Source organism: Bos mutus, chromosome X (assembly GCF_027580195.1).
Source record: "Bos mutus isolate GX-2022 chromosome X, NWIPB_WYAK_1.1, whole genome shotgun sequence".
In the NCBI taxonomy this organism is placed as follows: domain Eukaryota; kingdom Metazoa; phylum Chordata; class Mammalia; order Artiodactyla; family Bovidae; genus Bos; species Bos mutus.
Window position 1 is genome coordinate 122,204,513 of NC_091646.1, and position 27,747 is coordinate 122,232,259.

The window sequence follows — 27,747 nt, forward strand, 5'->3', positions numbered from 1 at the left end:
TGCTCCCTCTTTGTTCCTTGTCATCTTGGACCAAGGAGGTTAAGAGCCTGATCGCTTGGAGTCCCCTCCTCAGAATCCAGGTCTGGGCACCTGCAGAGACAACACCTTGAGAACATTATGATAAGTGAAATAAACCAGTTACAGAAAGACAAATACTGCATGTTTCCACCTCATGAGGGTACCCAGAAGAGTCAAATTCATAGCATCAAAGAATGTAATAGTGGTTGCCAGGGGCTGAGGGGAAATGGAGAGTTACTCATCAGTGGGTATAAAGTTTCAGTTAAATAAAATTAATAAGTTCTAGAGATTTGCTGTTCAACCGTATTGTACACATTGAACTTTTTTAAGAGTGTAAGTATCATGTTAAGTATTCCTACCACAATAAAATTTTTAAAAAATTTTGATGAGTTTATCACTTACCTTCTTCTGATCAGGTACTAGTGTGGCCACTAACTTGCTGTGGGGCTGTGGGTTAGTTTCATGGTCTCTTCCAGACACAACTTCTTATGAATATAGTAGCAAATTCCTCACAGAGTTGACAGGAGGATTATATGAGGTAATGAATGCAAAGTGCTTAGTGTGGTGTCTTGCATGTAGCTATGCTCCTTGAGGTCACGGGTATCATTGTCATCATCTGTGCATTGAGTACAACATGTCTATGAACATAAAAATTATATGTTTGTATATAATATATGTTGTATATTATGCAACATATATATATTGTGTATATATATATACACACAACATATATACATTGTATACAACATGTATATATCGTTGTATACAACATATATATTGTGTATATATACCTTGTATATATCGTTGTATTTATTTTATATATTATTATATAAAATATAAAATTATATATAAAAATATATATTTATTATTATATATATACACACAATGTATTTTGTGTGTGTGTGTATATATAATGTTGTATATAATATAAGTATATTGATAATGATAAATACTGGTATTGCCTTTCAAGGACCTAGTGACCTACTGAGCTGTGCTTTCTCTAATTTACTTATAATCCAAGTTTAGCACTGAAAACTAGTAGAACACTTTCAAACACCATACACAAAAATAAACTCAAAATGGATTAAGGATCTAAACGTAAGACCAGAAACTATAAAACTCCTAGAGGAGAACATAGGCAAAACACTCTCCGACATAAATCACAGCAGGATCCTCTATGACCCATCTCCCAGAATATTGGAAATAAAAGCAAAAATAAACAAATGGGACCTAATTAAAATTAAAAGCTTCTGCACAACAAAGGAAACTATGAGTAAGGTGAAAAGACAGCCTTCAGAATGGGAGAAAATAATAGCAAAGGAAGCAACTGACAAAGAACTAATCTCAAAAATATACAAGCAACTCTTGCAGCTCAATTCCAGAAAAATAAACAACCCAATCAAAAAATGGGCCAAAGAACTAAATAGACATTTCTCCAAGGAAGACATACAGATGGCTAACAAACACATGAAAAGATGCTCAACATCACTCATTATCAGAGAAATGCAAATCAAAACTACAATGAGGTACCATTTCACGCCAGTCAGAATGGCTGTGATCCAAAAGTCTACAAGCAATAAATGCTGGAGAGGGTGTGGAGAAAAGGGAACCCTCTTACACTCTTGGTGGGAATGCAAACTAGTACAGCCACTGTGGAGAACAGTGTGGAGATTCCTTAAAAAACTGGAAATAGAACTGCCTTATGACCCGGCAATCCCATTGCTGGGCATACACACCGAGGAAACCAGAATTGAAAGAGACACATGTACCCCAGTGTTCATTGCAGCACTGTTTATAATACCCAGGACATGGAAGCAACCTAGATGTCCATCAGCAGATGAATGGATAAGAAAGCTGTGGTACGTATACACAATGGAGTATTACTCAGCCATTAAAAAGAATACATTTGAATCAGTTCTGATGAGGTGGATGAAACTGGAGCCTGTTATACAGAGTGAAGTAAGCCAGAAAGAAAAACACCAATACAGTATACTAACGCATATGTATGGAATTTATAAAGATGGTAATGATAACCCTGTATGCAAGACAGCAAAAGAGACACAGATGTATAGAATAGTCTTTTGGACTCTGTGGGAGAGGGAGAGAGTGGGATGATTTGGGGGAATATCATGGAAACGTGTATAATATCATATAAGAAATGAATCACCAGCCCAGGTTCGATGCAGGATACAGGATGCTTGGGGCTGGTACACTGGGATGACCCAGAGGGATGGTACGGGGAGGGAGGTGGGAGGGGGTTCAGGATGGGGAACACGTGTACACCCGTGGCGGATTCATGTTGATGTGTGGCAGAACCAATACAATATTGTAAAGCAATTAGCCTCCAATTAAAATAAATAAATTTAAATTTAAAAAAAAAAGTATAAAACTGGACCGTGAAGCTATAAATGAGCAAACAATTACAGCTAGAGGACTGGAGACAGTCTCTGTGTGCATGGGAATGACTACCACTGTCACTTGCACTTAGGTGCCCATGGCCAGCAGGACAGCACTGCCAGGCACTCGGCAAATAGTCCCTGGGGGCCCCTCTTAGCTGTGCTGTCCAGCTTCTGCACAGGAATGTTACTGCTGTTTGTGCCACTCAGAGCTTAATTTACACACTGAAATTCTTAAAGTATACAGTTGTGTATTCAGGAGCCAATACAGCTAATGACATTCCTTTTCCCCTTCCTGTATGTCAGACTCTCATCCTTGGTCCTATTTTTCATTGTTCTTGCTGAGTTCTCTCTGCCCACTTTGTGCAGTTATCATCTTTCCAAAGAGGACATGGGAGAAGAGAGGGACACTCTTATTTTTTGCCATGTACCCCTCTTTGACACCCTTTGCTAGATGCTTCACTCCACAAATTGGCCCAGAGCTCAGGAGAAGGTCATCTGACTTTCTGGAACTATGGAAACTGCATTTGGCTTTTGGCAAGACAGGAGAGTTGGGTGGTGTGCTGTATGTTTTTAAGTTTGGGATTTTAGACTCTGTGCTGACCAATTATGGTAGCCAGTTGCTATGTGTGAATATGTAAATTAGTTACAATTCAGTAAAATAAATAATTCAACTCCCCAGTTGCACTAGCAGCTAGTAACTCCAGTATTGGACAGCACAGATACTGAACATTCCTGCCACTGCAGAAAACTCCATAAGACAATGCTGGTCGTGAGGGATCTTACAGTTGCAGGCTGTTTAATAGAGTGGAAAGCAGAGATATTTATCTGTGCTGTTCTGTTTTTGATTCTTCTTCCAAATGACAAGGTTAAATGTATAAGCATTAAATCTTAACTACCTAATGGGTTGAAACCTGACTAATGCAATTAAAATGTTTCAGCCTCAAATTTGTAATATAAAAAGGGTGTTTGCTCTCTGAAGTCCTTTTTGTAGTGCCTTATTACCTTGAAGCAGATATCAAGTATGAATTCTTAGATGTGAAGGCCCTGATTTTTTAATTGGTTTTTATTGTAGTAAAATATACATAACATAAACTTTGGCATTTTAACCATTTTAAGTGTACAATTCAGTGACATTAAATGCATTCACAGTATTGTGTAACCATCACCATTATCTATTTCTAGAACTTTTCATCATCTCAGGCAGAAATTCTGTATCATTAAGTAACTCCCCATTATCCCCTCCCCCATGTCCCTGGTAACTAATATTCTACTTTCTGTCTCTGTACTTTTGCCTATTCTAGATACCTCCTCATATAAGTAGAATCATACAATATTTATCCCTTAGTGATTGGCTTATTTCACTTAGCATGATGTCCCCAAGGTTCATCCATTGTTGTATCGTGTATCTGAATTTCATTCTTTTTAAGAGCTGAATAATATTCTGCTATATGTATAAACCACATTCTGTTTATCTATTCATCTGTCAATGGATACTTGGGTTGCTACCACCTTTTGACTGCTGTGAATAATAGTGCTGTGAAATGGGTGTGCAGGTATTTTTCTGAGACCCTGCTTTTATTTATTTATTTTAATATTTATTTTTATTTTTTTATTTGGCCGTTCCAGGTCTTAGTTGTGGCACGTAGGATCTTCTGTCTTTGTTGCAGCATGTAAACTCTTAGTTGTGGCATATGAGATCTAGTTTCCCAACTAGGGATTGAACCTGGGCCCCCTGTATTGGGAGCACAGAGTCTTAGCCACTGGATCACCATGGAAGAAGTCCTGAGACCCTGCTTTTCATTCTTTGGGGTATATACCCAGAAGTGAAATTGCTGGGTCCTGTGGTAATTCTGTGTTTGTCTCTAATTTTTTAAACAGTTTAAAAATTATTTTGAGGTATTGTCCATATAACATAAATCTCAACCCTGTGAAGTGTATACAGTTCAATGGTTTTTAATATATTCACAAGGTTGTGCAATCATCTCCACTAGTCACTGATTTTTATGACCTCTGAGGAACTAGAGTGGGAGAGAAAATCTTGAAGGTGGCTTGGGTGTAAGGAAGGGCGCTTTCAGGATTAGTATGAAACTTTTAAAAAGAAGTATCTTTGCACCAGATCCTTAAAATGCCACCCAGGCTTTAGGAGGAATACTCTGCCCACTGTAGGGCTTTAGGACCAAAAATCAGAAAGGCTCCCCTGCCACCTGACATATTTTCAGCTACTTATGAGGCCTTGTTTTATGGAACAGGATATTGAACAACCTCACAAATGGGTCACCTCCTCAAGAATACTCTGAAAGCCTGCTTCTGTAGGATCGGGCCGGCTTTTATGTGGCTTTTTGCTGCTTTGTAGCACCTCCTGTGTTTGTTTTGTCAGATGTCCTTGCCTGGCTTGGAACTGGTTCTCTTCCTTCTCTGGTTCTGATCCCATATTCTGCAACTACTTTGTTTTCAAACATGAAACAGATTGTTTACCAAAAAAATGCCTTATATATTTAATTTTTAGATTTTAGATTGCTCTGCTTTGAAGCAAACAATAAAACTCATCCACTTTTGTTATAACCTACCATTCATACATACCAGGGTGCTCTGATTTTCACTGGTTCTGCTTATGTACTTGTGGTTTGTAACATTTGTTACTTTAGAGATGGTTTTGTTGTGATTTTCTGATAGTTGGCCAGCTTTGTTTCTTTCTTTCTTTTTTGGTATACCATACAGTTTTTCCCAGGCTTCCCTTGTGGCTCAGAAGGTAAAGAAACCTCCTGCAATGCAGGAGACCCAGGTTCAATCCTTGGGTCAGGAAGATCCCCTGGAGAAGGGAATGGCTACCCACTCCAGTATTTTTGCTTGGAGAACTCCATGGACAGAGGAGCCTGGCAGGCTACAATCCATGGGGTCGCAGGGTTGGACACAACTAAGTAACTAACGTACACACACACACACACACACACACACAGAGTTTTCCCTTCAAAGTGTACAATTCATTGGTTTTTTAGCACATTCACAGAATTGTGCAATGTACAACCAACACCATCATCAATTCTAAGATATTTTTATCACCTGCAAAAGAAATCCCATACCTATTGCCAGTCACTCCCTGTTTCCTCCCATCTCCCAGTCCTAGGCAACTCAGCCACTGATGTACTCTGTCTCTACAGATTTGGGGCCAGCTTTCTTAGATCCTTGTCTACCAGTGATTTTTTCCCCCCGAAATTATAGTATAAGCCACCCACTCTGCTTTCTTTCCCTGTTGCTTTCTTGTCATCTCCCTTCCTCCTCCCTTCCTCTTCTTACATTAGCAGGTTAGCTGTAAATCCTCCTTAAATAGCTCTCAAAGTAAATGAGTTGATAGATGGGGCACAACCACAGGAATTCATCTGATAGATGGATAGACAGCCATTGTTGCACCCTGGGACGCCCTTCTAAGTTACCTGCCTTCATTCTGTCACTGTGAGGCTGAATTTCTTTATTTTCCCCAGTTTTATTGAGAATTAATTGATATACATCACTTCATGATGGTTTGATGTACATATATGATGAAATGATTATTGTTGTTCAGTCTCTCAGTCGTTTCTAACTCTTTGCAACCTCATGGACTGCAGCACATCAGGCTTCCCTGTCCTTCACCATCTCCCATAGCTTGCTCAAATTCATGTCCATTGAGTCGGTGATGCCATCCAACCATCTCATCTTCTGTCGTCCCCCTCTTCCTGCCTTCAATCTTTCCCAGCATCAGGGTCTTTTCTAATGAGTTAGTTCTGTGCATCAGGTGGCCAAAGTATTGGAGCTTCAGCTTCAGCATCAGTCCTTCCAATGAATATTCAGGGTTGATTTCCTTTAGGATTGACTGATTGGATCTCCTTGCAGTCCAAGGGACTCTCAAGAGTCTTCTCCAACACCACGGTTCAAAAGCATCAATTCTTCAGCGCTCAGCTTTCTTTATAGTCCAGTTCTCATGTCCATACATGACTACTGGGAAAACCACAGATGGATCTTTGACTAGACGGATCTTTGTTGCCAAAGTAATGTTTCTCCTTTTTAATACATTGTCAGGTTTGTCATAGCTTTTCTTCCAAGGAACAAGAGTTCTTTAATTTCATGGCTGCAGTCACCATCTGCAGTGATTTTGGAGCCCAAGAAAATAAAGTCTGTCACTGTTTCCATTGTTTCCCCATCTATTTGCCATGAAGTGATGAGACTGGATGCCATGATCCTTGTTTTTTGAATGTTGAGCTTTAAGCCAGCTTTTTCACTCTCCTCTTTCACCTTCATCAAGAGGCTTTTTAGTTCCTCTTCACTTTCTGCCATAAGGGTGGTATCATCTGCATATCTGAGGTTATTGATATGTCTCCCGGCAGTCTTAATTCCAGCTTGTGCTTCATCCAGCCTGGCATTTCACATGATGTACTCTGCGTATAAGTTAAATAAGCAGGATGACAGTATACAGCCTTGACATATTCCTTTCCCAATTTGGAATCAGTCTGTTGTTGCATGTCCGGTTCTAAATGTTGCTTCTTGACCTGCATACAGGTTTCTTGACCTGCATACAGATTTCTTGTCATATAGATACAATAAAAAGAAAAAAAGGAAAAAAAAAAATGTTCTCCTTGTGATGGCAGCTCATAGGATTTACTGTCCTAACAACTTTCCTATATATTATATAGCAGTGCTAGTTATAGCCATTGTGTTGTATATTACATTCCCAGCATGTATTTATCTTATTGTTGGAAGTTTGTACCTTTTGACCACCTTCCGTCAATTTTCCCTCCCAGGTTGGCTTTCTTTTGTCTCTCTGGGCTGCAGGGTTCTTGAAAACTAGGCCATTCAGAACCACAGGGCCAGAAGCTGCTCTGGGTTGGACCGGCTTTGCAGTGTGAGCAAGTTCTAGGACTGAAATCAAGTGTGCAGTTTCTAGATGTGTAAATTCAGTCACGTCTTCTCTAGCAGAAATTATATTTAATAGTCACTAATGGTAGATCTTCAAATACTGTTGACCCTTGAACAAGGCAGGGGTTAGGGGTGCCCACCATCCCCACAGTTGAAAATCCGAGTATAACTTAGAGTCAACCCTCTATATACATATATTAAAAAGCAGAGACATTACTTCACCAACAAAGGTCTGTCTGGTCAGAGCTATGGTTTTTTTCCAGTGGTCATGTATGGATGTGAGAGTTGGACTATAAAGAAAGCTGAGCACCGAAGAATTGATGTTTTTGAACTGTGGTGTTGGAGAAGACTCTTGAGAGTCCCTTGGACTGCAAGGAGATCCAACCAGTATATTCTGAAGGAGATCAGCCCTGAGATTTCTTTGGAAGGAATGATGCTAAAGCTGAAACTCCAGTACTTTGGCCACCTGATGCACAGAACTGACTCATTAGAAAAGACCCTGGTGCTGGGAAAGACTGAATGCAGGAGGAGAAGGGGACAACAGAGGATGAGATGGTTGGATGGCATCACTGACTTTATGGACGTGAGTTTGAGCAAGCTCTGAGAGTTGGTGATGGATAGGGTAAGCTGGTGTGCTGCAATCCATGAGGTCGCAGAGTTGGACACAACTGAGTGACTGAACTAAACTGAACTATATACATGGTTCCTCCTTATAGGCGGTTCCTCTGTACATGCAATTCCACATCCATGAATTCAACCAACTTTGGATCATGTAGTACTATAGTATTTAATAATGAAAAAAGTCCGTGTGTAAGTGGACCCACACAGTTCAAACTTGAGTGGCCCAGTGTCAACTGTATCAGTGTGTGGCATGCTAATCACTGTTACTGCTGCTGAGAAAATAACTGGCTGCACTTGCATTCAGCATAGCTTTTTGCTTGCTTTTGTAGCCAGATGCCCTGGGTTTGAATCCTGGTTCTGCTCCCTTTATTATCTAGATGAACATGTCAGTTCACTCTCAAAGGGGAAAGTAAAATATCCAACTGCATAGCTTGTTGAGAGATTTAAACAAGAGAATGTGGGCAAAGCAATTAATACAATGCCTAGCAGAGAGTGAGAGCTCCATAAATTACCATTTACGGAGTTAATGTATGCCCTGGTATTAAGACAGCATACTTTATTGTGTGCTTGCTGTATACAAGGTACCAGGTTAGGTTTTGCAGGGAATAAGCCAAAGCCTTGTGAATGGAATCTGAGCCCCATTGATGTTACAGTTGTGCCCAGCTGGGCACTTAACACTGGGGAAGCAGAGACTGGGTGGCATGCACATTTTACTCATTTTTTTAGACTATAAATCTTATTAACTAATTTTCATAAAACATTGTGTTGATTATAAACATCAATACAGGAAAGATTTGGCTAAGCTTAGTTTCTTACTGGGAGTTACAGATATTTTCATTTCTTTTGGGCAAATTTAAACATTTTATCATTTACTGTTGGCCACTGGTAGCTTTAATCAGGGCAAACCATCTTGCTCAAAACAAATAACCTTGACAGAAAAGGGTAGTCAGAGCCCTACTTCATGAATCTATTAATTGTGTTTGGTGCTGCGGAGCCAGCAGCAGTGTGTGTTTGCAGGCTAGCGGCGTCTGTCTCCCGTCCCTTCTATCTGTTGCTCCTGCAGTGGAGCGAGGACTAGCAGGCCCTCTCCGTGGAATTTCTGAGCCACGCGAGAGAGCGCGTGGCGTACTCTTAGAACAAGCTCTGTCCTCTCTTTCCTTGTATACTTTGGTTGAGAGAAATAGTATAAGCTCCTGTTTGAGGAGGAATTTGGGGGTTTTGCTTATTTCTTAAAGCAGAAATTGGTGAACATTCTGATGGCAGAGGTTTTGTATCACTTTTAGTCTGGAAGACCACTTTTATTTTTAAATTATTTATTTATTTGGCTGAGCTGGGTCGTAGTCACAGCATGTGAGATCTTCAGTCTTCATTGTGACATGTGGGATCTAGTTCCCTGATCAGGGATTGAACCTGGGCCCCCTGCATTGGGAGTGCAGAGTCTTAGCCACTGGACCACCAGGGAAGTCCCTGGGAGACCACTTTTGACCTAGCTCTAGATGTCAGTCAGCTAGTGTCTGTGTAGGCTCGGCCTTCAGACCCCTAGGAGGACAGGGCCCCAGGAGCCAGGTGTTAGAGCGCCTCCCAGAGGCATCTTTACACATAGCCTCAACCCCTTGTGTTGTCTTGGGAAAAAACCTTTCAAGCCCTTAGTTTCTTGTCAGTAAAATGATATGGATGACACCTGCTTCTTGAGTTTGTATTAAGAATTAGAAAATAAAGCACATCACACACTGCCTTTCATGGGTCAGAGCTGTTGAGGAGCCATTCTAGGCCTACGAAAGACTGTTGAGTTTGGTTTGTGACCCCTTCAAATGACCACAAAGGCCAGGCCAATCAATTTCTTTTTCTTTCTTTTTCTCCTCAGCTCTGCCATGTGGCATGTGAAATCTTTGTTCCCTGAGCAGCGATTGAACCCTCACCCCCTGCAGTGGAAGTGCAGGGGGTGACACTGACAAGAAACTGAGTCTTAACCACTGGACCCTTAGGGAAGTCCCAGTCAACATCTTTTGTTCAAAATAACATCCCTGAGTTATTTCATCCAGGGAAAGGAAAACCATGTGACATGTATGCTGACACTCCTCGATCCTACCTGCTGCACGCCAGACTCAGTACGCCACCTGGAAGTGGCCGCAGCATTGTCCTGATCCCATGCTCCAGTTAGCTGGTCAAGGTCAGTAGGAGAGACACAGTCGAGTTGCCACCTCTACATCCTGTCGTGCACGCCCTCCTCCGTGGCAGTGTCTTTTGAATGTCCTGTCTAAACCCAAGCCTGCCTGAACCACAACCTGGTAACACTCTTTGCTCTATTTTTACAGCAGCTAGTCTTTTCTCCTTGTCATCTGTGTTAGTCCTTGTTTCCTTCTAGCTTCTATTTCAGCAGCATCTCTTTTGGTGTAAAAATCCCCAGAAGGTGTTTCTAGAAACAGCCTTGACAGAATCTAAGGACAGGTGCTTAAAAGTGGCTCTTGGCACACTCTGCAGACATTTATGAGTACCTGACGTGTGCTGACCTGTGATGTGTGACACAGTCAACACAGCCCTAGTTTTTCAGAGTTCAGTCTAAAAAGACAAAAAGTGGACAGCCTGTTCTTTTATTTAGTTCTTCCCATCTGGTGCTGGTGCTGCTGCTAAGTCTCTTCAGTCGTGTCCAACTCTGTGCGACCCCACAGATGGCAGCCCACCAGGCTCCACTGTCCCTGGGATTCTCCAGGCAGGAACACTGGAGTGGGTTGCCATGTCCTTCTCCAATGCATGAAAGTGAAAAGTAAAAGTGAAGTTGCTCAGTTGTGTCCGACTCTTCGTGACTGCATGGACTGCAGCCTACTGGGCTCCTCCGTCCATGGGATTTTCCAGGCAATAGTACTGGGGTGGCTTGCCATTGCCTTCTCCGAGTTCTTCCCTCTACCTTGCGGCAAAGGCAGAAGTAATCTCAATTTACAAGGAGAAAGGAGAGAGAGAGCGATTTAAGTTTATTCAGCAGCTGGTACCTGGGACCAGATCTGTTTTCAGCAGCATGCTGATCCAGGCTTTGTTTGGGGACATCCGTCCCCTCACTGGCTGGCGGTGGGGCATCCACACAGGATGATGAACAGCAGAGCAGCCATTCCTTCCTTCTTCGGAGCTGGGGTGTTGGGATAGTCAGCACCAGGGCCAAACCTTGAGTCACTTCAAGCCTAAGTTGTTCTTGATGGTTCCATTCCCCTTTGCCATGTATCCACTCTCCTGGCCTCCCTTGCAGCCATGTAATCCAGTACCAGCCAAGGAGCCTTAAGGGGAAGACCACTGCGGAATCTTTCTGGCATCCAAGAGAAATGAGCTTGAGGAGAGAGCTCCTTCCTCCCTATTTTGGGTCCTCCCTTCTTCATCCCAGCTCTGCCTGCTCTCCTGTGAGAAGATGATGCTGCTGCCATGGCAGCATCTTGTGATCCGAAGGGGAGACACAGTTCGAATGACTGAACAGGAAAGCAGAAGGATCTCAGGTCCTTCATCTTCCAGCCACTGAGGTATTCTAAACAAGACTTTTCGTAAATACCTTTTCAGAAAATGTCTTTGTGGTTAAAGCTGTGACCCATGAAAGATAGCATGCTACGTGCTTCAGATGTATTTTCTAATCCCTAATACAACCCCAAGAAGCAGATAGCATGTAACCCATTTTGCTGACAAGAAGCTGAGGGCCTGCAAGATTTTTTTCCAAGACAACACAGGGGGCTGAGGCTATGTGTAAAGATGCCTCTGGAAGGCAAGCTCTGGGCTTCTCAGAGGGTGACATCATCACCACCTGGGAGCTTGTCTGAAATGCAAATTCCTGAGCCCCACCCCAACCCTACCCAGCCCAGAATTCCATGGACACAGGAGCCTGGTGGGCTACAGCTCATGGGGTCACGATGAGTCTGACACAACTGAGCGACTAGCACATCCCAGCCCTAGTGAATCAGAGGCCCAGAGGTTTTGTTTTCGCAAGCCCTCAAGGTGATTCTGATGCAAAGTCAAGTTTGAGAGCCACTGGTTTAAGCCCTTGTTGCTTTCCTAAAATGGATCCTGGTGGGGTGAATAACAGATGAGCTATTGTTACCAGTCAGTTCTCCGTATCCCATTGAGGACCAGGCTTGTCTCCATCGCAGCCAGTGGCTGTGACACAGATCTGTTGGCTCAGTGGGTTTGATGATACCTTTTCCAGGGGGGCCCAGTCAGACCTGCCTGGTTCTGGGGTGTCAGTGTCTGGGTCTCCAGGCACCTGTCTGAGCTCAGCCAGGCCCCCACACCCTGCCACTCCCTGAAGAGCACAGGAAGTATTTTGCCCTCAGAACCAAATGTGCCAGATGTAGGTACTTAATTGTTTTCCCTGAGTGAAAGAATTCTTTTATTCAAAGAGTAGAGGATGATGGAGAAGACCAGACTTAAGGGTCTCACAGATAACATGAATGGAATGGTATTTGAAGTGTTCAGACAACAAATACTTCCCTGGAGCCTTCTCTGGACTGACTAGTGGGAAAACAGTGGTAAAGAAAATAAAAGGGTATGTGAAGCGGGAGTATCACAACTGCACAAATGAAGATGGATGGGCTGCGGAGGCACACAGAATTTTCCCTTCTGGGATACCCGGGTAGATCTTGGAAGACTTCCTAGAGGAAGTAGCTACTCATCAGTCAATACTAAGCGTATGTGTGCTGGGTTGGGGGAGAGGGTATTCCAATCTGGGAACAGAGCTTTGCAAAGACCTGGAGGGGAGGGAGACCCTGGCTCCTGCCAACAAAAGATGGGAGCTTGGTGTGGCAGGAGGGCGGAGTCCCCTAGGAAATGGTCCTGTTCAAGCTCGCAGACCTAGGAACACATCTGAGGAGCAGGTTGAGATGTGGACAGAAAGATATTGAAATGATTTATTAATGTGAACTGGCCTCTTACTGTCTTAAATGGAAATAATTTATTTACTGCTTTTTATTATGGCCCATTAAATGCTGCTTGGACACAGCAGGCCAGGTCACGAACACTGCTCTCATCTCCCCTCCCTATCCTGCCCTGTTCCCTCTTTGTTTTACTATTAGGGAAATATTGATATATATTCATTCCTATGAACAGAGAGACTCGTTAACCACTTATGTGGGGCCTTCATGAAGCTGCTTCATGTCATTAGGCCTCCTTTTCTGTGTTACAAATTCAGGTTCTCTGCCTCCTCCTGGGAGATGCCACTTCACCAGGTCTGAGGAGGAGTCTGGGAATCTGCTTTAAATTAGTTTTATTGAGTATATATGTTTGTTGTACATAGATTTGCATACATAATTGATATACAGAGAAAATGCACTCATTTTAAGTATACTAATACAGGTGTTTCAACGAATGTATTCATTTATGACCATCACAGCCCCTTGCAGACATGCTTCACCCTCAGCCCCAGGCATCCTCTGATCTACTTTCTGTTACTATAGATTAGTTTCGCCACTTTTAACATTTCATGTCCATGGAATCATGTAGGGTGTACTCTTTTCTTTCTGGCTTCTTTCACTCAGTATGTTTCTGAGATTCATTCATGTTGTGTGTATATATAAGTAATTCATTGCTTTATTGCTGCAGAGTACTTCTCTCACTGAGAATGCACTCGTGTTTTTGCTGCATTGCCATTTTAGCCATTCTCTTGCTGATGGACATTTGTTTCTAGTTTTTGGCAGTTATGGACAAAGATACTGTGAGCATTCAGGTGCAAACTGCTTTGTAAACTCGTTTGCATTTGTCTTGGGTCAATCCATAGGAGTGGGCTTGCTGGGTCATATGATGCATGGATGCTCTAACTGGGAAAGGAGCTGCCAAACTCTTTTCCTAGGTGCTTGTAGCAGTTTACATTCTGACCTGCAGTGTAGGAGAGGGCTACTTGCTTTACATCCATGCAAGCACTTAGTATGGTTAGTTTTTCGTTAGATTTAAATTATTATTATTATTTTTTTTTGCCATACCAGTGGTTGTATAATGATTTGTCACTGTGGTTTTACTTTGCATTTTTTTAATGATTGAAGATTGAGCAGCTTTTCATGTGCTTCTTGGCATGTGAAATGCCTGTTCACATTTTTTGCCCATTTTTTTAATAGTTCACTTATTTAACTGTAAGAATTTTTTATTTGCTTGTATTTTATTTTAAAACTATACATCTTTATTCATAAGTAAGATTGGTCAATGGTTTTTATGTTAAATTCAGGCATTTTAAAAAATAATTTTTGTTATATTCTGGATTGAAGTTCTTTGTCACACATGTGTATTGTGAATATGTTCTCATTGTCTGATTTGCCATTTCATTTTCTTTATTGTGTCTTGAAGAGCAGAAGATTTAAATTTTGATGAAATTTGATATGTCATTTTTTTCTTTCATAGTTTGAGATTTTTGTGTGTTCTAAGAAATCCTTTGTACTCCTAGGTATTAGTAGAAGTTTTATAGATCCAGTTTGAGTTTTTGTATATGGTATAAGGTATGGATCAAGGTTAATTTTTCGCATATGGATATCTGCTTGCTCCAGCACCATTTGTTACAAAGACGGTTCTTTTCCCACTACATTACCTTGACACCTGTGTTAACTATTCAGCTGCTTGTGTATTTGTTGATCTGTTTCTGGACTTTGTTGTGTCATTTTGATCTTTGTGTCTGTCCTTATGCCAATGCCAGTGCCACACTGTCTTGATTATAGGAATCTGTATTTTTAGGAAGAACCCCTAGACGGTTCTCATGATCATGGCCATTTGGGAAACATGTATTAAATTTTTCTAAGGATCCTTCTGGTGATGACAATCTTAAGTCTGAGTATTCCTGCAAGCTCATCCTCCATTTATACCCCAGCTCCTTGCTACTCAGAGTGGAGTCTACAGACCAGCAGTGTCAACATGACTCAGGAGCTTGCTCAAAATGCAGACTCCGGCCTTGCCCCAGACCTACTGAGTAGAACCTGCAGTGTAATGAGATCCCCAGGGGATTCCCATCAAGGTTGCACAGCACTTCTAGATGTCATTACCCTAAAGCAGGGCCTTACTGATTTTTGGATCATGGATAACTCCACAGTTAGAAACACATATTACAGTGTGCATATTGATGTAGCTGAAACAGGTCTTTACAAAACAGTGCTTACTTTTCCTACTTGGTGCTTACTTTTCTGTTCCTTTCCTCTCTGACCCTATTCCTCCCCCGCTCCATTTCTTCCTGTTATAGCTTTCTTGAGGTGCAATTTATGTACTGTCAACATCACCCATTCTCTGTGAACAGTTTGCATTTAATGGTTGTGCAGCTCTCTCTGCAATAAAGTTTTAGAACACTTTCATCATCCCCAAAGATTCCATTTTGCTTCTTCATAGTCAGTTCTGCACTATTTAAAATACTGGTAGCTACCTACAGTTTACAAAGAGTCCCAGACTTGAGTTGAACCAGCCGTGCAGCAGCACTGCTCAGACTTGGCTGAAAGTGGCTTCCTTTTGGGTCAAGGACACTGAGACATGACTTCCAAATGGGACTATTTTTACACAGAATGTTATTTTTACTATATTTTTGTCAAATAATAATGCATCATATATGTACACAAGCTTTAATGTGTAGACATTAGTTGCTGAACCCATAAGTTAAAAGATTCTTGACCTTAAACCCTTGAGTTGATTTGTTCTATGTATTTTTGAGGCTGGACTGGCTGGTTATGAGTTAGACCGGGATGGTTAGCAGAGAAATGAAAAGATTCCTCAGGTATGTTGCTCAGCAGTAGTTAGTCATGTGTCTGAAATACTATAAATTCTGAAAATACAGGGGACTAGCTTTGTGGATTTCTTATCTGTTCAGTTCAGTTCAGTCGCTCAGTCATGTCCGACTCTTTGTGACCCCATGAATTGCAGCACGCCAGGCCTCACTGTCCATCACCAACTCCCGGAGTTCACTCAGACTCACGTCCATTGAGTCAGTGATGCCATCCAGCCATCTCATCCTCTGTCGTCCCCTTCTCCTCCTGCCCCCAATCCCTCCCAGCATCAGAGTCTTTTCCAATGAGTCAACTCTTCGCATGAGGTGGCCAAAGTACTGGAGCTTCAGCTTCAACATCATTCTTTCCAAAGAACACCCAGGACTGATCTCCTTTAGAATGGACTGGTTGGATCTCCTTGCAGTCCAAGGGACTCTCAAGAGTCTTCTCCAACACCACAGTTCAAAAGCATCAATTCTTCGGCGCTCAGCTTTCTTCACAGTCCAACTCTCACATCCATACATGACTATTGGAAAAACCATAGCCTTGACTAGATGGACCTTTGTTGGCAAAGTAATGTCTCTGCTTTTGAATATGCTGTCTAGGTTGGTCATAACTTTCCTTCCAAGGAGTAAGCGTCTTTTAATTTCATGGCTGCAATCACCATCTGCAGTGATTTTGGAGCCCCCAAAAATAAAGTCAGCCACTGTTTGCACTGTTTCCCCATCTATTTGCCAGATGGGAAGTGATGGAACCAGATGCCATGATCTTAGTTTTCTGAATGTTGAGCTTTAAGCCAACTTTTTCACTCTCCTCTTTCACTTTCATCAAGAGGCTTTTTAGGTCCTCTTCACTTTCTGCCTTTCACTTTCACCTTATGGGTGGTGTCATCTGCATATCTGAGGTTATTGATATTTCTCCCGGCAATCTTGATTCCAGCTTGTGCTTCTTCCAGCCCAGCATGTCTCATGATGTACTCTGCATATAAGTTAAATAAGCAGGGTGACAATATACAGCCTTGACATACTCCTTTTCCTATTTGGAACCAGTCTGTTGTTCCATGTCCAGTTCTAACTGTTGCTTCCTGACCTGCATATAGGTTTCTCAAGAGGCAGGTCAGCTGGTCTAGTATTCCCAACTCTCAAAATTTTCCAGTTTATTGTGATCCACACAGTCAAAGACTTTGCCATAGTCAATAAAGCAGAAATAGATGTTTTTCTGGAACTCTCTTGCTTTTTCGATGATCCAGCAGATGTTGGCAATTTGATCTCTGGTTCCTCTGCCTTTTCTAAAACCAGCTTGAACATCTGGAAGTTCATGGTTCACATATTGCTGAAGCCTGGCTTGAAGAATTTTGAGCATTACTTTACTAGCATGTGAGATGAGTGCAATTGTGCAGTAGTTTGAGCATTCTTTGGCATTGCCTTTCTTTGGGATTGGAATGAAAACTGACCTTTTCCAGTCCTGTGGCCACTGCTGAGTTTTCCAAATTTGCTGGTATATTGAGTGCAGCACTTTCACAGCATCATCTTTCGGAATTTGAAATAGCTCAACTGGAATTCCCAGAGAAGGCAATAGCACCCCACTCCAGTACTCTTGCCTGGAAAATCCCATGGACAGAGGAGCCTGGTAGGCTGTAGTCCATGGGGTCGCTAAGAGTCAGACTTCACTGAGTGACTTCCCTTTCACTTTTCACTTTCATGCATTAGAGAAGGAAATGGTAACCCACTCCAGTGTTCTTGCCTGGAGAATCCCAGGGACGGAGAAGCCTGGTGGGCTGCTGTCTATGGGATCGTACAGAGTCGGACATGACTGAAACAACTTAGCAGCAGCAGCAGCAGCAACTGGAATTCCATCACTTACACTAGCTTTGTTCGTAGTGATGCTTTCTAAGACCCACTTGACTTCACATTCCAGGATGTCTGGCTCTAGGTGGGTGATCACACCATCATGATTATCTTGGTCATGAAGATCTTTTTTGTACAGTTTTTCTGTGTATTCTTGCCACCTCTTCTTAATAGCTTCTGCTTCTGTTAGGTCCATACCATTTCTGTCCTTCATCGAGCCCATCTTTGCATGAAATGTTCCCTTGGTATCTCTAATTTTCTTGAAGAGATCTCTAATCTTTCCATTCTGTTGTTTTCCTCTATTTCTTTGCATTGATCTCTGAGGAAGGCTTTCTTATCTCTTCTTGCTATTCTTTGGAACTCTGCATTCAGATGCTTATATCTTTCCTTTTCTCCTTTGCTTTTTGCCTCTCTTCTTTTCACAGCTATTTGTAAGACCTCCCCAGACAGCCATTTTGCTTTTTTGCATTTCTTTTCCATGGGGATGGTCTTGATCCCTGTCTCCTGTTGTGAACCTTCGTCCATAGTTCATCAAGCACTCTATCTATCAGATCTAGTCCCTTAAATCTATTTCTCACTTCCACTGTATAATCATAAGGGATTTGATTTAGGTCATACCTGAATGGTTTAGTGGTTTTCCCTACTTTCTTCAATTTAAGTCTGAATTTGCCAATAAGGAGTTCATGATCTGAGCCACAGTCAGCTCCCAGTCTTGTTTTTGCTGACTGTATAGAGCTTCTCCATCTTTGGCTGCAAAGAATATAATCAATCTGATTTTGGTGTTGACCATCTGGTGATGTCCACGTATAGAGTCTTCTCTTGTGTTATTGGAAGAGGCTGTTTGCTATGACCAGTGCGTTCTCTTGGCAAAACTCTATTAGCCTTTGCCCTGCTTCATTCTGTATTCCAAGGCCAAATTTGCCTGTTACTCCAGGTGTTTCTTGACTTCCTACTTTTGTATTTTGCTGCTGCTGCTGCTGCTGAGTCACTTCAGTCGTGTCCAACTCTGTGCGACCCCATAGACAGCAGCCCAGCAGGCTCCCCTGTCCCTGGGATTCTCCAAGCAAGAACACTGGAGTGGGTTGCCATTTCCTTCTCCAATGCACAAAAGTGAAAAGTGAAAGTGAAGTCGCTCAGTCGTGTCCAACTCTTCACGACCCCATGGACTGCAGCCTACCAGGCTCCTCCATCCATGGGATTTTCCAGGCAAGAGTACTGGAGTGGGTTGCCATTGCCTTCTCTATTTGCATTCTAGTCCCCTATAATGAAAAGGACATCTTTTTTGGGTGTTAGTTCTAAAAGGTCTTGTAGGTCTTCATAGAACCGTTCACCTTCAGCTTCTTCAGCATTACTGGTTGGGGCATAGACTTGGATTACTGTGATATTGAATGGTTTGCATTGGAAACAAACAGAGGTCATTCTGTCATTTTTGAGATTGCATCCAAATACTGCGTTTCAGACTCTTTTGTTGGTCATGATGGCTACTCCATTTCTTCTAAGGGATTCCTGCCCACAGTAGTAGATATAATGGTCATCTGAGTTAAATTCACCCATTCCACAGACACCCATTCTTGTCTGTGGCAGGTGTTAAACATCCTTAGGTGAGTTAGAAGCCCAAAGTTGAGTACCTCTTGTAGGTTTCTGTTGTGAATGTGGAATATATTTTCTTCTGCACTCAGTGCCTTTAAGGCAAGGCTTGCCTTTCACCTCTAGGCAGCATCCAAGCCCCTAGTCTCTAGAAGGCCCCAAGCCTTCTAGACTCGGACAGCATGAGTTTGCATCTTGCCTTTGCCATTCACCAGTTTGTGACCCCAGAAAAGAGTTTAACCTCTCAGTTCCCCCTCCTGGAAAACAGGGTCATAATAGTACTTGATAAGTGAAAGTCGCTCAGTTGTGTCCGATTCTTCGCAACCCCATGGACTGTAGCCCGCCAGGCTACTCTGTCCATGGAATTATCCAGGCAAGAATACTTGAGTGGGTAGCCTGTCCCTTCTCCAGAGGATCTTCCTGACTCAGGAATTGAACTGGATTCTCCTGCATTGTGGGCGGATTCTTTACCAGCTGAGCTACCAGGGAAACCTTGTAATAGTGCTTACCTCTTCACGATCCAGATAATCACGATGGTGTGATCACTCACCTAGAGCCAGACATCCTGGAATGTGAAGTCAAGTGGGTCTTAGAAAGCATCACTACGAACCAAGCTAGTGGAGGTGATGGAATTCCAGTTGAGCTATTTCAAATCCTAAAACATGATGCTGTGAAAGTGCTACACTCAATATACCAGCAAATTTGGAAAACTCAGCAGTGGCCACAGGACTGGAAAAGGTTACTTTTCATTCCAATCCCAAAGAAAGGCAATGCCAAAGAATGCTCAAACTACCACACAATTGTACTCATCTCACATGCTAGTAAAGTAATGCTCAAAATTCTTCAAGCCAGGCTTCAGCAATATGTGAACCATAAACTTTCAAATGTTCAAGCTGGTTTTAGAAAAGGCAGAGGAACCAGAGATCCAATTGCCAACATCCGCTGGATCATCGAAAAAGCATGAGAGTTCCAGAAAAACATCTATTTCTGCTTTATTGACTATGGCAAAGCCTTTGACTGTGTGGATCACAATAAACTGGAAAATTCTGAGAGTTGGGAATACCAGACCAGCTGACCTGCCTCTTGAGAAACCTATATGCAGGTCAGGAAGCAACAGTTAGAACTGGACATGGAACAACAGACTGGTTCCAAATAGGAAAAGGAGTATGTCAAGGCTGTATATTGTCACCCTGCTTATTTAACTTATATGCAGAGTACATCATGAGACACGCTGGGCTGGAAGAATCACAAGCTGGAATCAAGATTGCCGGGAGAAATATCAATAACCTCAGATATGCAGATGACACCACCCATAAGGTGAAAGTGAAAGGCAGAAAGTGAAGAGGAACTAAAAAGCCTCTTGATGAAAGTGAAAGAGGAGAGTGAAAAAGTTGGCTTAAAGCTCAACATTCAGAAAACTAAGATCATGGCATCTGGTCCCATCACTTCATGGCAAATAGATGGGGAAACAGGGGAAACAATGTCAGACTTTATTTTTTTGGGCTCCAAAATCTCTGCAGATGGTGATTGCAGCCATGAAATTAAAAGACACTCCTTGGAAGGAAAGTTATGACCAAGCTAGATAGCATATTCAAAATCAGAGATATTACCTTGCCAACAAAGGTCCATCTGGTCAAGGCTATGGTTTTTCCAGTAGTCATGTATGGATGTGAGAGTTGGACTGTGAAGAAAGCTGAGTGCCGAAGAATTGATGCTTTTGAACTGTGGTGTTGGAGAAGACTCTTGAGAGTCCCTTGGACTGCAAGGAGATCCAACCAGTCCATCCTAAAGGAGATCAGTCCTGGGTGTTCTTTGGAAAGAATGATGTTGAAGCTGAAGCTCCAGTACTTTGGCCACCTCATGCGAAGAGTTGACTCATTGGAAAAGCCCCTGATGCTGGGAGGGATTGGGGGCAGGAGGAGAAGGGGATGACAGGATGAGATGGCTGCATGGCATCACTGACTTGATTGTCATGAGTTTGAGTGAACTCCGGCAGTTGGTGATGGACAGGGAGGCCTGGCATGCTGCAATTCATGCGGTCGCAAGGAGTTGGATATGACTGAGCAACTGAACTGAACTTACATTTGCTGGGAAATTAAATGAGCTTAGAGTGTAACATATTTAGCACTGGGCGTGGCATGAGTGATGTTGCCTATCCTCGTCATCACCAGCATTAGTTCTCTAAACTGGCTGTTTTTGAAGTCTTCAGTTTAGCTACTTTCCAAGCTCCCCAAATTTACCACTTTGTTGACTACCAAACTTACCACTTTCTGTTGCTATTGCAAATGCCTTTTTGTGTAGCATCTACTTCTCTGGGCTAGAATGCATTTTTCCCTTTCCATTCCATTCCTGTTCATATCCCCATGAACACTCATCTGGATTATTAAATCACTGTGTAGCTCACAGAGGCATACAGGTTTTCTGTGGCTCAGGCCCTGGGCCTGTTACTGAAAGGAGTGCACGGGGGATCCAACTGCTTGCTGCTCAAAAGCCAGTAAAGAGGCCAGGTTGGTGGAAAGGAAAGTTTGCTTTATTTCAGATGCCAGCAACTGGTGGGGAGGGTAGCGGACATCTGTCCAAAGGCCAACTCCCCCACTCCCCGACAAGACGCAGGAGGTGAGAGCATTTATAGACAGAGTGGTGTGGGGGCACTCCATGTGGAAAGAGTACAGTCATCTCTAACAGTCATCTTCAGATTGGTCATTGGTGGTCTGACCAGCATCATCTTGGTTGTTGTAGGTACAGTTAATCTTCAGTTCCGGTGTGCGCTTGTTCCCATTTCTTTGTGGTCAGTTCTTGGAATTGTGGCAGCTCAAGTCCTGGGTACAGTCTGGTCATCATGTAGTTAACTTCTCTGCCTGGGGTTTTAGTATCTATAAGACAGCTCACAGGATATGACTCTGAGTATTATCTACAGCCCTTGAGAAAGGACTAAAGGTCCTTGACTATGCTTAATGACTACATTGTTATTATTTAGTCTCCTTAGACTGTTTTCCTTTGTTTCAGCATTTCGCATTTCTCTGATTAAACTTATTCTTTGATGAAAGTTTTCCACAGGCCAAAGGCAGGCAGAGAACAAGGTGGAGGGGGGAGGCAAGGAACATACCGTCCTGCTCCATTTCAGGCCCACCTGTGTGGGCTGGGAGGAGAGGCTTGGGTACAGGATGGCCTTAGCCGTGTGAAGGGCAGAGCAAAAGGGCAGTGGGGACAGGGCTCTGAGAAGGACCAGGCTGCCCCACAGGACTCCCCTACCCTTGAACTGCTTTTAGGTCTTACATGTTCCCAGTGGACATCTCTCTGCAAAGAGCAAATGTCTGAGAGCCAGTTGGACCAAATGCCTTGTTATCCACTTGAATGAGCACCTGGAGAAAAACTTCAGAAAGTATTTTACCTGATAATACCTGCTCTTTATCCTTGGTTCTTATGTTTGATGCACAACTCAGATATGGTGTCAGGGAGGGGGGCCCTCATGCCCTGTCTTAGGCAGAGAACTCCCAATTTTGAAACCTCATAAGATCAATACTGTGCTTCATGAAAGTACTTGGTGCCATGTTGATGAGTGAAACCTCGGGTTGCCTTGGGAACAGAAATATCCTTCCTGTTACTATAAAAAGGGACACAGTGTCTGCAGTCGTGAAGCATCCTACATTTTGCTGATTCTTTATGGGGAAAAAAAGTGCCCAAAAGGAAATACTGTGTTTAAAAAAAAAAAACTTTGATCAAATATATAAGATTTCCTTTCAGTGCTGATCAAATCAAGTAAACCCACTTTTCAAATGCTTGTTGGATTTTATAGGTTCAGAGCTGCTCCGTCCATCTCTCTTCCCCCCTTCCCCAGTTCCCCCTGTGAGTGCAGAACGTTTGTTGTGATTTTATTGCCTTTGCCTCCATTTCAGATTCGCACTGTGGTTTCACTGTGCTGCCATCCAGGAAGGCGGCACTGGGGCAGTTTGTTCCAAGATGCTTGTTACAAAACCCTTATCACTTACTCTTAGTAATTTTAGCCACCATGGTCCTGCCTAGGGGAACAAATTGTCCCTGCTGATGCTGTCAAACACCTTTAACATACTTATTATCTATTTTTGAAGAAAAATTTTAAAAATACAATGGATATTACTATCAGTTGCTACCATTTTAAACTAAATTGTCCAAATGGGAATCATGTTTATTCTATATCATTTTCTAGATTTTTTCATGCTATTGTGCATTGATGTGGGAAGAACCAAGCTGTATTCAGTGAGGAGGAGGTTTTTCCACTTTTCTCCTGTAGTGCAACTTATTAGAGCAGGGTTTCTCAAACTTGACACTGCTGACATTTTCGGCTGGGTCATTCTTTAGTGTGTCTGTCAGGGCAGGCTGTGCTGTCCTGGGCGCTGTAGGATGGTCAGCAACATCACAGGCCTCAACCCACTAGATGCCAGCAGCACGCCTCCCCCATGTCATGTGACCCAAAATGTCTCTGAACACCACCAAGTGTTTCTTGGAAGACACAATCACCTCTGGTTGAGAACCACTGTACTAGAGTCTGAGAATTGTTTAGTGTGCTGTTTTTAAAGGCAGTGGTAACATAAGCACTGGTCTGGGGTCAGCTATAATAGAAATGTATGTAGTGATCTTTAAGTGTGACAGTCTGGCTAATTTAAAATAATATGAATCCAAAGCTGAGTTGCTGTGATGGGCTGGCATATTGTTTTTCTTTGGTGATAGTATTTGCAAGATTTGAAAATACACGTATTATCAGTTTTTATATTCTTGTGATAAGAAAGAAGGCGATAAACAGTGACAGCCACAACCGGCAAGGTGGCTGTGCTCAGACCCAGCTGTGGTGCACAAACGGGCATTTGTCACGCATTGTTTTGAATGGCAGGAGCCTTTCCCATGGAACAACCCAAAGAGAAGCCTGCACAGAGCCATGAACCTTCAGACTTCACTTCTGAAGGCCTTGTGGTTTTACTCTGTAAAAATCATTCTCAGAAATGAGGAGTCAGATTCACAATTTGCCTTTTCTCTTGTCAATCTGTAATCTTAATCTTTTCTCTTACAATCTGTAATCTTACTGTTTTCAAAATAAACTTTTGCCCACCAAGGCCCCCTCCCTGAGGACAGCCCCTGCTTCCCAGGCTGCCTGCTTCTCCTCAGTCACCTCAGTAGGCTTCAGACCTACTGAATAACTAGAACTTTAAGATTTATGTGGATTTTGTTTTTCCAAAGAGGTATTTAGATGAGGTGAAGTGGGGTAAATTTAATTAGCAAGCTGAAGATCTCTGCAAGGCTGTGTAGAAAGGCATGCCAGACTGCCCTGGATGACATGGAGTGGGGGCACACATTTTGCTCTGTCCTCGAAATTTAAAAACAGCCTATTTGAGTCAGGAAGCTGTTTCCGTCTCGAGGCCTTGAAGTGCCCTTGAAGACCGTCCTTGTTTAAGGATGCCAGATGCAGGGCCTGTGTTTTGGGGCAGGGCCGAGCAATCCTGCTGGGCATGCTTTTCTGGGAGAAAAGGAGATGATTACAGCTTTCAGATTTCCTGATATGTCTTCACATTGTTTGCAATGCAAAGAGTGATTGTTTTTCTAACGTCTTTATTTACCCTTTGCATTTTGTTTTAAAACACGTCTTTTTGGAGCCGCACGCCCAAGCACCACACTGAGGCCTTCAGTTCAGTCCTGCTGGCCTGTCACTGGCCCCTCAATGCACTGGTGTAACTGGGGCCATCTCTGAGGTGGGGCTCAGCCGCCCAGGGCAGAGACTGGGAATAGATGGGTCTACAGCAGGAGAGTTCACCTTAGATGCTTGAGTTGCTCAGCAGTGGTCAAGGTGCAGGTCTGAAGCCTACTGAGGTGACTATAGGGAAGCAGGCAGCCTGGGAACAAAGGGTTGTCCTTAGGGAGGGGGCCCTAAAGGCTCTTGCCAACCCTGTTAACAGGGAGGGTGGACAGACTGCCATCACCCGACACGTGTCGCTGTGGGAGGCAGGAAACAAGGAAGGACAGAATGAGGGAGTTTTCTGGTGCCTCACTCATGCTCAAGGACACAGCTCTTCCCACCATAGGAATCTGGGATCTGATGGGGACCTGGGTCATGAGTGGCATGAAGATGGGCCAGCAGGGTCTCCAGTGCCCCTTTGGGATCCTTTGCACACCTTTTATGGTCATCATCATGAAACATACACACCACCCTGAAGAGAAAATCAAATGGCAGTACTAATAATGAGAGTGCTGCAGTTTATTTCTCGTTACCAGCTTTTACCTGCTGGGTTCTGTCCACATCTTCAAAGAGACATTTTTCAGTGTCTTGTACTTCGTTGCTGAAAAAAGCAAATAAGAAGAGTTATTTTTTCCCCCTGTGTCTGGCACTCTTTGCAGATATCCAAGGCCTTTCTGAGTCCACACTGAACAACCACGTCCCCTGTGGTGTGCAACCCTAGAACCCACCTCTGCCCAACCACTGAAGGACACCCCTGGGCTAGGCTCAGAAACAGTGACGCCTGACCTTTACTGAGCACAGCAGGCAGTGTTCTGAGCAGCGTGCATATGTGTGGATGTGTGTGTGTGTGTCTCTTTCTCCTGCCCCCTCCCTTTCCCCCCTTCCCTCCTCTCCCCCTCTGTTACCCTCTCCCCTGATGCTCCAAGATCTCTGTGAGAGTGGAACCTGTGCTCAGCTGGCTCCAGAGCGCTCACTGGCTCCCAGCTTCTTCTCCATCCTTGCTGGGGGACAGGAGGGCTTTTCAAAGGTCATTCTGTCTTCACATTGAGCCTTACCCGTTGATTGGAACAGGCCAGCCTTGGATGCTCATGCCAAAGACCCCTGTGTCAGAGCTTCTCCATCTCTAAAGGACCCTGAGGGCAACCTCGGTCCCCTGGCCCCATGTGCCCCATCTGTGACAGAAGTGTCTAGGTGTGCTCTGCTGTCCCATGTTCGCTCTTCTTAAGCACCAGCTCCTACTTCCCTCTTTCTTGCTCATCACTCTGGAAAGGACAGGTGGATCCACAGGCCTGTAGCTGTAGATAGCTGTGTGAGGCACACAGAGCAGGGGAGCCTGGAGGTAGGGAAGGTTGGGAGGATGGGCGTCAGTGCAGAGCCTCCCAGCTGCCTTGGCGAGCCTTGAGCTTGGCTGGCAAAGGGGGTAGAATACACTACTCAAAATATGAAATACGCCTCTTCGGCATAGGATTATTTTGAGAAACTACAGACGCCTGAGAAGCTCTGAAAATGGTCCTTTTGTAAGGGAAATCTGTATTTATAAAGGAAATTTACATTAGGAAGAGGGGGCCTATACTAGGAAGATGGCTTTTACCGTGGATACGGATGACTTTAAACCTGGAAGACTTATCTACATTGCAGGGGAGCCTGTGTTTACCAAACATTTCCTCCTCTCACCTTCCATGAATTCCACCTCTCACTCACATCTTTCTTTGGTCTTTAGCTGCAGGTGGTATTTGAGGTAGTGGTTTGGGCCATCCTGAAGAGTGTAATTGGTTTCCTGAGAATCTCCTATATGTACATGATGTATATATTTAATAAACTTCTGCCTAGGGCATGCCTGGTGGCCTAGTGTTTAAGAATCAGCTTGCTAATGCAGGGGACGTGAGTTTGATCCTGGGTTCTGAAAGATCCCACATGCCAAGGGGCAACTAAGCCTGTGCACCACAAATACTGAACCAGTGCTCTAGAGAGCCCTTGAGCCGCAACTACTGAAGCCTGCGTGCCCTGGAGCCTGTGTTCCACAAGAAAAGCCACCGCAATGAGAAGTGCATGCACAAAGACCCAGCACAACCAAAAATAAATAAATCTTAAAAAAAGTGCCATCTGTATTACAGGAGGTCCCAGCCAAGAACTCAGAAGGGTAGAGGGGAAATTATGCAGGTTTCATTTAGCTAGCAAGTCATATTGCAAACAGTGGGTCCTTTTGAAATGACACAAATGTGTATTAAATTTATTGTAGAAACACAGGAGTCCAGGTGCCTCCCAGATGAGGAGCCAGCGTAGGAGGGAAGCTTCTGCACTGCAGTGCTCAGTAGATCATTAATCGAGTTGAATTTTTCTAGCTGCTCGTTGTCTTCTTTTAGCTACCTTTGACTTTGTCCACCTCACCTTTCAAATGAATTGTTGGCTCAGCAGAGGAGAGGAAATCTTAGAATGTAAACTGGGACCTTGTGGAAAGTTGCGGCAGGTCTCTTGGGGCAATTTTGTGGGGTTCATGGGGAGACGGAAGTGCGCAGAGCTTCAGATTCCATGGTCTGGGGCCTGGACCCAGTGCATGACTGCCACGACTTGTTTGGTCTGTGTTCTCGTATATCATCAGGGGAAGGGAGCCAACTGTGGCTCCTCCTGCTGCCAAGCATTTTCACAGCACCCCCACCCCCAACACACACTGTAACCTTGGGAAGTAGGTAGCAATGATCCTGATTTATATAGAAGAGGAGCCCGAAGCTCTGAGAGGTGAAGGGATTACTCAGGGTCCCTTGGCTGGGGCACTATTGGAAGGGCCACTAGCTGGAACCTGGAAGAAGCCCCCAGGACTGAGCTCCATATGAATGGGGAAGTGATACAAATGGCAATAGCTCCTCTGACGGCTGTAGAAGAGCCAGGCCTTTTGGACAATGAGTAGCTGAGATCTGGTGTAGGGTGGAGACAGTTAAAGGCGTGAAAAAGGCAGGTAACAAGACCCTGGAAGAGAAGGTGTCAAGGCAGAG

The 27,747-nt window shown here is 43.5% G+C and overlaps 1 protein-coding gene and 1 non-coding gene across 5 annotated transcripts in view; one reads left to right on the forward strand and one right to left on the reverse strand.

Moving 5' to 3' along the window:
- Positions 1-27,747, forward strand: part of MAP7D2 (MAP7 domain containing 2) — a 101,340-nt gene that overhangs the window by 14,568 nt on the left and 59,025 nt on the right. The gene's annotated exons all lie outside the window — the stretch shown is intronic.
- TRNAG-CCC (transfer RNA glycine (anticodon CCC)) lies at positions 9,315-9,387 on the reverse strand. Its single transcript has one exon. It is a non-coding gene; the product is annotated as a tRNA-Gly (tRNA).